The sequence below is a fragment of the Leuresthes tenuis genome, unplaced genomic scaffold (assembly GCF_036924035.1).
Source record: "Leuresthes tenuis unplaced genomic scaffold, fLeuTen1.0.hap1 SCAF_21, whole genome shotgun sequence".
Taxonomy (NCBI): Eukaryota; Metazoa; Chordata; class Actinopteri; order Atheriniformes; family Atherinopsidae; genus Leuresthes; species Leuresthes tenuis.
In genome coordinates, this window is record NW_027325375.1 from 12,757,165 (window position 1) to 12,765,836 (window position 8,672).

The 8,672-nt window shown below is 44.6% G+C and overlaps 5 non-coding genes across 5 annotated transcripts; 2 read left to right on the forward strand and 3 right to left on the reverse strand.

Moving 5' to 3' along the window:
- Window positions 1–7: 7 nt before the first annotated feature.
- On the forward strand, window positions 8–121 carry LOC140280744 (U5 spliceosomal RNA). The gene has a single exon (XR_011909673.1). It is a non-coding gene; the product is annotated as a U5 spliceosomal RNA (small nuclear RNA).
- A 275-nt stretch (window positions 122–396) lies between these two features.
- On the forward strand, window positions 397–582 carry LOC140280549 (U2 spliceosomal RNA). Its single transcript, XR_011909502.1, has one exon. It is a non-coding gene; the product is annotated as a U2 spliceosomal RNA (small nuclear RNA).
- Window positions 583–6,694: 6,112 nt separating this feature from the next.
- LOC140280816 (U2 spliceosomal RNA) lies at window positions 6,695–6,882 on the reverse strand. Its single transcript, XR_011909734.1, has one exon. It is a non-coding gene; the product is annotated as a U2 spliceosomal RNA (small nuclear RNA).
- A 275-nt stretch (window positions 6,883–7,157) lies between these two features.
- LOC140280761 (U5 spliceosomal RNA) lies at window positions 7,158–7,272 on the reverse strand. The gene has a single exon (XR_011909689.1). It is a non-coding gene; the product is annotated as a U5 spliceosomal RNA (small nuclear RNA).
- A 411-nt stretch (window positions 7,273–7,683) lies between these two features.
- Window positions 7,684–7,874, reverse strand: LOC140280641 (U2 spliceosomal RNA). Its single transcript, XR_011909579.1, has one exon. It is a non-coding gene; the product is annotated as a U2 spliceosomal RNA (small nuclear RNA).
- Between the last annotated feature and the right edge of the window lie 798 nt (window positions 7,875–8,672).

The following is an 8,672-nucleotide window of genomic DNA, read 5'->3' on the forward strand; positions in this document are numbered from 1 at the left end:
GATAATCGTACACTGGTTTCTCTTCATAATGTACAAGTCTTTCGCCTTTTACTAAAGACTTCCGTGGAGAGCAGCACTAATGAATTGTTTCTATTTTTGGCAGGCTTTACCTTTGCGGATGAAGCCCTTTCTGTCTGTGCAAAAGAAATCTTGTTACTGTGCAGAGTGACTTCTCTGAGTAGAGTCGCCTTACTTGTTGCGACTGTGCCGATGTTGCTTGAATGGTGCTCGCTGGAGCGTGCGGTAGTGTAAAGTTATACCATTTAAAAGGGTTGAAGAGTGCTCAGTGCAGCGGGTGGGCGGAGGTGCAAAGTGACACTATGGCCAGAAAACGAACACCGCTACAAGTGCGCATTGTGCCAGGAAGGGCCCTCGGACGTGAACCAGTGGACAGATATCGCTTCTCGGCCTTTTGGCTAAGATCAAGTGTAGTATCTGTACTTATCAGTTTAATATGTGATATGTCTATGCAAGGACTACATATTAAATGGATTTTTATCAATAGGATTTGAAAATGGAACGGTGCGCTCTCCTCTGCTCTTGTGAAAAAGCAAACAGCGGTGCAGGATGGAAGTTTCTTTTAATCTGCTGAGAAAAGAGAGTGAATGCGAAGCAGACTTTAACACGGCTCTGGTAGCGAGCCGAGTGCGGGCTAACCAGGAGAATTGCTTGAAAGATACGCGACACCGAATGAGCGGTCAGAACAAAATCTCAATACGGTGTTCTTGTGGTGTTTTTATAAAATGCGGTGTAAAAAAAGGTGTGAATGCCCCATAGAAAACTAAAAGGTGGAGCGGAAGTGTTCGGCTGCAAGAAGGTGTGAATGTCCGACTATATTTGGTGAAAAGCAGGTGAAGCAAGGTCTGAATGCCCAACCTTACATCATCAAAAGCGAGATAAGAGGTTTTTGGCTGCAAGAAGGCCATAGTTTGCCAAAAGCGGGTAAGGTGCGAATGATCGGCTAAATATCAACAAAAGTGGGGGCGGAGGTCTTCGGATGCAAGTGGGTGTGAATATCCCACCATACAAGTATGGTGGAGAGGAAGCTGTGAATGGCCGACCATAGTTTGCAAAAAGCGGGTGAGAAAAGGTGCGAATGTCCAACCATACATGATCAAAACAGGGAGCGGAGGTGTTTTGCTGCGACAAGGTGTGAATGTCCACCCATAATTAATGAAAAGCGGGCAACAAGTAGGTTCGAATGCCCAACCATACATCATCAAAAGCAGGAGTGGATGTGTTCGGCTACAAGAAGGTTTGAATGTCCGAGCATAGTTTGTAAAAAGCGGGTAAGAAAAGGTTCGAATGCCCGAACATACACCATCAAAAGAGGGAGCGGAGGTGTTCCGCTGAAAGACGGTGTGAATGTCCGACCATAGTTGGTAAAAAGCGGGTAAGAAAAGGTTCGAATGCCCGAATATATACCATCAAAACGGAAGCGGAGGTGTTCGGCTGTAAGAAGTTGTGAATGTCCGACCAAAGTTTGTAAAAAGCAGTTAAGAAAAGGTTCGAATATCCAACCAAACATAATCAAAAGTGGGAGCAGAGCTGTTCGACTGCAAGTAGGTGTGAATGTCCACCCATAATTCCTGAAAAATGGGTAAGAAAAGGTGCGAATGCCCAACCATACATCATCAAAAGAAGAAGTGGATGTGTTCTGCTACAAGAAGGTTTGAATGTCCGACCATAGTTTGTAAAAAGTGGGTAAGAAAAAGTTCGAATGCCCGAACATACACCATCAAAAGAGGGAGCGGAGGTGTTCCGCTGTAAGATGCTGCGAATGTCCGACCATAGTTGGTAAAAAGCGGGTAATAAAAGATTAAAAAAACCCGACTGTACACAATCAATAGCGGAAGCGGAGTTGTTCGGCTACAAGAAGGTGTGAAAGTCCACCAATAATTACTGAAAAATGGGTAAGAAAAGGTGTGAATGCCCAACTATACATCATCAAAAGCAGAAGTGGATGTGTTCGGCCACAAGAAGGTTTGAATGTCCGACCATAGTTTGTGAAAAGTGGGTAAGAAAAAGTTCGAATGCCCGAACATACACCATCAAAAGAGGGAGCGGAGGTGTTCCGCTGTAAGATGCTGCGAATGTCCGACCATAGTTGGTAAAAAGCGGGTAAGAAAAGGTTAAAAAACCCGACTGTACACAATCAATAGCGGAAGCGGAGTTGTTCGGCTACAAGAAGGTGTGAAAGTCCACCAATAATTACTGAAAAATGGGTAAGAAAAGGTGTGAATGCCCAACTATACATCATCAAAAGCAGAAGTGGATGTGTTCGGCCACAAGAAGGTTTGAATGTCCGACCATAGTTTGTAAAAGGCGGGTAAGAAAAGGTTCGAATGCCCGTACATACACAATCAAAAGAGGGAGCGGAGGTGTTTCGCTGCAAGAAGGTGTGAATGTCCAGCCATAATTACTCAAAAACGGGTAAGAAAAGGTAGTATTGCCAGACCATAAATGATCAAAAAAGGGAGCGGAGGTTTTCCGCTGTAAGAAGGTGTGAATATCCGACCATAATTGGTAAAAAGCGGGTAAGAAAAGGTGCAAATGCCCGACAATGTATGATCAAAAGAGGGAACAGAGGTTTTCGGCTAAAAGAAGGTCTGAATTTCCAACCATAATTTGTAAACACCGTTGAAGAAAAGCCTCGAAAGCCCGACTATACACCATCAAAAGCGGGAGCAGAGGTGTTCAGCTGCACACAATCAGGTTTTTGCAAATTATGATCTGACATTCACACAACCATACATCATTTTGATGATGTATGGTTGGATATTCGCACCTTTTTTTACCCATTTTTCAGGAATTATGGGTGGACATTCACACCTTCTTGCAGCTGAACACCTCCTCTCCCGCATATGATCATGTGCGGTTTGATATTCGAAAATTTTCTTTCATGTTTTCTAGCAATTATTGATGGACATTCAGACCTTGCAGCTGAACCCCTCTGCTCCCGCTTTTGATGGTGTATAGTCGGGCTTTCGAGCCTTTTCTTCCCCGGTTTTTACAAATTATGGTTGGACATTCAGACCTTCTTTTAGCCGAAAACCTCCGCTCCCTCTTTTGATCATACATTGTCGGGCATTCGCACCTTTTCTTACCCGCTATTTACAAAAAATGGTCGGCCATTCACACCTTCTTGTAGCCGAACACATTCGCTCCCGCTATTGATTGTGTACAGTCGGGTATTTTAACCAACTACGGTCGGACATTCACACCTTCTTATGGCGGAACACCTCCGCTCCCTCTTTTGATGGTGTATGTTCGGGCATTCGAACCTTTTCTTACCCGCTTTTTACAAACTATGCTCGGACATTCAAACCTTCTTGTAGCCTAACACATCCAGTCCTGCTTTTGATGATGTATGGTTGGGCATTCGCACCTTTTTTTTTACCCATTTTTGAGGAATTATGGGTGGACATTCACACCTTCTTGCAGCTGAACACCTCCTCTCCCACTTATGATCATGTGCGGTTGGATATTCGAAAAAATTTTTTCATGTTTTCTAGCAATTATTGATGGACAATCAGACCTTCTTGCAGCTGAACACCTCCGCTCCCGCTTTTGATGGTGTATAGTTGGGCTTCCGAGCCTTTTCTTCCCCGGTTTTTACAAATTATGGTTGGACATTTAGACCTTCTTGCAGCCGAAAACCTCCGTTCCCTCTTTTGATCATACATTGTCGGGCATTCGCACCTTTTCTTACCCGCTTTTTACCAATTATGGTCGGATATTCACACCTTCTTACAGCGGAAAACCTCCGCTCCCTTTTTTGATCATTTATGGTCTGGCAATACTACCTTTTCGTACCCGTTTTTGAGTAATTATGGCTGGACATTCACAGCTTCTTGCAGCCGAACACCTCTTCTCCCCCTTTTGATGATGAATGGTCCGGCATTCTTACCTTTTCTAACACATTTTTCAGCAATTATTGTCGGTCATTCACACCTTTCTCATTAGCTTTTTGCAAATTATGATCTGACATTCACACCTACTTGCAGCCGAACACCTCAGCTTCCGCTTTTGATGGTGTATATTTTGGCATTCGAACCTTTTCTTACCCGCTTTTTACCAACTATGGTCGGACATTCACACCTTCTTACAGCGGAACACCTCCGCTCCCTCTTTTGATGGTGTATGTTCTGGCATTCGAACCTTTTCTTACCCACTTTTTACAACCTATGGTCGGACATTCACACCTTCTTGCAGCGAAACACGTCCGCTCCCTCTTTTGATTGTGTATGTACGGGCATTCGAACCTTTTCTTACCCGCCTTTTACAAACTATGGTCTGACATTCAAACCTTCTTGTGGCCGAACACATCCACTTTTGCTTTTGATGATGTATAGTTGGACATTCACACCTTTTCTTACCCATTTTTCAGTAATTATTGGTGGACTTTCACACCTTCTTGTAGCCAAACAACTCCGCTTCCGCTATTGATTGTGTACAGTCGGGTTTTTTAACCTTTTCTTACCCGCTTTTTACCAACTATGGTCGGACATTCGCAGCATCTTACAGCGGAACACCTCCGCTCCCTCTTTTGATGATGTATGTTCGGGCATTCGAACTTTTTCTTACCCACTTTTTACAAACTATGGTCGGACATTCAAACCTTCTTGTAGCAGAACACATCCACTTTTCTTTTGATGATGTATGGTTGGGCATTCGCACCTTTTCTTACCCATTTTTCAGGAATTATGGGTGGACATTCACACCTACTTGCAGTCGAACAGCTCTGCTCCCACTTTTGATTATGTTTGGTTGGATATTCAAACCTTTTCTTAACTGCTTTTTACAAACTTTGGTCGGACGTTCACAACTTCTTACAGCCGAACACCTCCGCTTCCGCTTTTGATGGTATATATTCGGGCATTCAAACCTTTTCTTACCCGCTTTTTACCATCTATGGTCGGACATTCACACCGTCTTTCAGCGGAACACCTCCGCTCCCTCTTTTGATGGTGTATGTTCGGGCATTCGCACATTTTCTTACCCACTTTTTACAAACTATGCTCGGACATTCACACCTTCTTGCAGCGAAACACGTCCGCTCCCTCTTTTGATTGTGTATGTACGGGCATTCGAACCTTTTCTTACCCGCCTTTTACAAACTATGGTCGGACATTCAAACCTTCTTGTGGCCGAACACATCCACTTCTGCTTTTGATGATGTATAGTTGGGCATTCACACTTTTTCTTACCCATTTTTCAGTAATTATTGGTGGACTTTCACACCTTCTTGTAGCCAAACAACTCCGCTTCCGCTATTGATTGTGTACAGTCGGGTTTTTTAACCTTTTCTTACCCGCTTTTTACCAACTATGGTTGGACATTCGCAGCATCTTACAGCGGAACACCTCCGCTCCCTCTTTTGATGGTGTATGTTCGGGCATTCGAACTTTTTCTTACCCACTTTTTACAAACTATGGTCGGACATTCAAACCTTCTTGTAGCAGAACACATCCACTTCTTCTTTTGATGATGTATGGTTGGGCATTCGCACCTTTTCTTACCCATTTTTCAGGAAATATGGGTGGACATTCACACCTACTTGCAGTCGAACAGCTCTGCTCCCACTTTTGATTATGTTTGGTTGGATATTCGAACCTTTTCTTAACTGCTTTTTACAAACTTTGGTCGGACGTTCACAACTTCTTACAGCCGAACACCTCCGCTTCCGCTTTTGATGGTATATATTCGGGCATTCGAACCTTTTCTTACCCGCTTTTTACCAACTATGGTCGGACATTCACACCGTCTTTCAGCGGAACACCTCCGCTCCCTCTTTTGATGGTGTATGTTCGGGCATTCGCACCTTTTCTTACCCGCTTTTTACAAACTATGGTCGTACATTCAAACCTTCTTGTAGCCGAAAACCTCCACTCCCTCTTTTGATCATACTTTGTCGGGCATTCGCACCTTTTCTTACCCGCCTTTTACAAACTATGCTCGGACATTCAAACCTTCGTGTAGCCAAACACATCCACTCCTGCTTTTGTTGATGTATGGTCGGGCATTCGAACCTACTTGTTGCCCGCTTTTCATTAATTATGGGTGGACATTCACACCTTGTCGCAGCCAAACACCTCCGCTCCCTGTTTTGATCATGTATGATTGGACATTCGCACCTTTTCTCACCCGCTTTTTGCAAACTATGGTCGGCCATTCACAGCTTCCTCTCCACCATACTTGTATGGTGGGATATTCACACCCACTTGCATCCGAAGACCTCCGCCCCCACTTTTGTTGATATTTAGCCGATCATTCGCACCTTACCCGCTTTTGGCAAACTACGGCCTTCTTGCAGCCAAAAACCTCTGATCTCGCTTTTGATGATGTAAGGTTGGGCATTCAGACCTTGCTTCACCTGCTTTTCACCAAATATAGTCGGACATTCACACCTTCTTGCAGCCGAACACTTCCGCTCCACCTTTTAGTTTTCTATGGGGCATTCACACCTTTTTTTACACCGCATTTTATAAAAACACCACAGGAACACCGTATTGAGGCTTTGTTCTGACCGCTCATTCGTTGTCGCGTTTCTTTCAAGCAATTCTCCTGGTTAGCCCGCACTCGGCTCGCTCCCAGAGCCGTGTTAAAGTCTGCTTCGCATTCACTCTCTTTTCTCAGCAGATTAAAAGAAACTTCCATCCTGCACCGCTGTTTGCTTTTTCACAAGAGCAGAGGAGAGCGCACCGTTCCCAGCGGCACTGCAGTACCGGGTCGATGCTTGGAGTGAACGGAGCAAGCTCCTTTTTCAACTCCTATTGATAAAAATCCATTTAATATGTAGTCCCCGCATAGACATATCACATATTAAACTGATAAGTACAGATACTACACTTGATCTTAGCCAAAAGGCCGAGAAGCGATATCTGTCCACTGGTTCACGTCCGAGGGCCCTTCCTGGCACAATGCGCACTTGTAGCGGTGTTCTTTTTATGGCCATAGTGTCACTTTGCACCTCCGCCCACCCGCTGCACTGAGCACTCTTCAACCCTTTTAAATGGTATAACTTTACACTACCGCACGCTCCAGCGAGCACCATTCAAGCAACATCGGCACAGTCGCAACAAGTAAGGCGATTCTACTCAGAGAAGTCACTCTGCACAGTAACAAGATTTCTTTTGCACAGACAGAAAGGGCTTCACCCGCAAAGGTAAAGCCTGCCAAAAATAGAAACAATTCATTAGTGCTGCTCTCCACGGAAGTCTTTAGTAAAAAGGCGAAAGACTTGTACATTATGAAGAGAAACCAGTGTACGATTATCCATCACTGCGGGAGCAGGGCATCAGGCTAGTTGGCATAGCCACCTTCCCCATGGTGAGCTTTGCTTGGTTGAGACGCTTGCTCCCCCCCCTTGCTCCTCGGCTGACCAAGTAGGAACAATCGGGCCCTATTCGATGGCTGCCTTGTCTTTTACTCTGTGCAAAAGACAAGGCAGCCACAAACAACACGGGAACACCGTATTGAGGCTTTGTTCTGACTGCTCATTCGGTTTCGCGTTTCTTTCAAGCAATTCTCCCGGTTAGCCCGCACTCTGCTCGCTCCCAGAGCCGTGTTAAAGTCTGCTTCGCATTCACTCTTTTTTCTCAGCAGATTAAAAGAAAGTTTCATCTTAGGCTCCCTGAAACTTCCATCCTGCACCGCTGTTTGCTTTTTCACAAGAGCAGAGGAGAGCGCACCATTCCCAGCGGCACTGCAGTACCGGGTCGATGCTTGGAGTGAACGGAGCAAGCTCCTTTTTCAACTCCTATTGATAAAAATCCATTTAATATGTAGTCATCGCAAAGAGGACATATCAGACATTAAACTGATAAGAACAGATACTACACTTGATCTTAGCCAAAAGGCCGAGAAGCGATAACTGTCCACTGGTTCACGTCCGAGGGCCCTTCCTGGCACAATGCGCACTTGTAGCGGTGTTCTTTTTATGGCCATAGTGTCACTTTGCACCTCCGCCCACCCGCTGCACTGAGCACTCTTCAGCCCTTTTAAATGGTATAACTTTACACTACCACACGCTCCAGCGAGCACCATTCAAGCAACAACTTTGCACTCCAGCTTCGAACATCTGCACAGTCGCAACAAGTAAGGCGACTCTACTCAGAGAAGTCACTCTGCACAGTAACAAGATTTCTTTTGCACAGACAGAAAGGGCTTCATCCGCAAAGGTAAAGCCTGCCAAAAATAGAAACAACTCATTAGTGCTGCTCAACGTTGTACTTTGCAGTAAAAGAAAGAGCAAATCTAAAGTTTCAGGAATCCGAGAATAAGCTTACTTTCATGAGTTCTTCACGATTTCGGATTTTGCTATAAAATGAATTCCTTCACTCAAACTAAATTAAAACTGCTAAACCGCTAATCTGTTACATACAAGGCAGATGTCAAATTCACCGAAATAGGATCTAAGGGTATTTGGCCAATCGAGCTGTAGCAGCTTCGGTAAAAGAGTATAAGTTGAAGAGTTTGTGAATAAAGGTGTGCGCACACATAGTGAGTTGTTGGAAAATAGGCAGGGAGCAATGCCGGCTGGGGTATATGTTCTTGTATGTTGTCTGACTGTTTGATTTGAATGTGTTGTGTAAGTGTCCTGTTGAATGTTACATGTTTGGGCTTTGACACGCTTCACTGTGGTTGTTAACTGTGTGGTGTGTCCTGAA